Source organism: Tiliqua scincoides, chromosome 2 (genome assembly GCF_035046505.1).
Source record: "Tiliqua scincoides isolate rTilSci1 chromosome 2, rTilSci1.hap2, whole genome shotgun sequence".
NCBI lineage: Eukaryota > Metazoa > Chordata > Lepidosauria > Squamata > Scincidae > Tiliqua > Tiliqua scincoides.
This window is the reverse complement of record NC_089822.1, coordinates 45,916,520-45,917,787: the sequence shown is the minus strand read 5'-3', so window position 1 is coordinate 45,917,787 and position 1,268 is coordinate 45,916,520. Positions and strand designations below refer to the sequence as shown.

At 44.7% G+C, this 1,268-nt stretch overlaps 1 pseudogene; it reads left to right on the top strand.

Annotated features, from left to right (window-relative positions):
• Nucleotides 1-898: 898 nt before the first annotated feature.
• Nucleotides 899-1,018, top strand: LOC136642293 (5S ribosomal RNA; annotated as a pseudogene).
• The last annotated feature ends 250 nt before the right edge of the window (nt 1,019-1,268 follow it).

The window sequence follows — 1,268 nt, the reverse complement described above, 5'->3', positions numbered from 1 at the left end:
TGGAAGTATGAATCACCTTTTAAATACAGAACGCCATTTAGTACCTTAACAATTTAAATGAGATGTTACTCAGGGACAACATTGTGAGCTGCATTCATTATTTTCTGTTTTAGACTATATTTTCTGTCATACAACGGTATTGCTGTTCTTCATGTTACACACACACAGACACACAAAAATGATTATCCCTGTGTTAATTAGGTTACCTGGCTTTTCTCCCTACAACCAGACAACCACTCAGCCCTCCTGAGTTTGCTTTTCAAGTCATTTTCTGTCTGTCTTCTCATCTTTGAACCAGATGACTGTGTCTTAGCATCCTTGCTGAACAAACTTTGCAATACTACAAGCTCATCTCTGCAGATACAGCTACATAACCTTTGCCAAGCCAGACTGATAGAGTGGGATGGTGGTAGTGGTGTGTAAGTGATTCCTCTGACAATTAAAAGTGCGGCCATCCTCTAGGCCTGTGAGATCTGATGCTTCTTGCCACCAGTCCTCTTTTGAATCATATTTCAAGCCTGCATCCTGCTCTTTTGGCAGGCAGCCAGAGCCACATACCCATATTTATAAGCATGTATGTCTGCATGCATTGAGTAAAAGAAATGAAAAGTACTGTCAGGCAACATCCTGGACCAATCTGTCCCTGGATCTCATATATTGGAAGAGTAGTGTCAAGGAACAGTTAAGTAGGGCATTGTGTGAGGGCCCCTACCTGTCAGAAGACCCACCTGGTTGGAATGAACCCTTTGACCTCCCCCATACCATCCACAGCTGCAGTGTGAGAAGAGCAGTTTCTTTGTCCCAATGGACAAAAGGAGACAAGCCATGACAGCTCCTCTTCCTCCTATCCTTTGAGTGGTGAAAGGGAAAGAAGCCAACACCTGCTACTATTGCTGGTAGATACAGCAACTGTTACCCTGCACATGCCCGATCCTGTCTGATCTCAGAAGCTAAGCAGGGTCAGGCCTGGTTAGTACTTGGATGGGAGACCGCCTGGGAATACCGGGTGCTGTAGGCTTATACCATAGTCTTTCGAGACTGAAGGTTGCCAACAACTTTGAGGGGGCAGCCCATGCTTTGCTCGAGAGCTTTCTGCATCCTGGCATCAGCAACCCTAGGCGACAAAATGTGCCATGAATGTCAGTGACCTTTTAGATCCCTTCCAACTCTACGGTTCTATGAACTTGATCATTACACAGTTTTGTCAAATAGATATGGCAGACCATTAGTGGATAGTTCTTCTCTTCCATTGACATGGGATGTTCTGT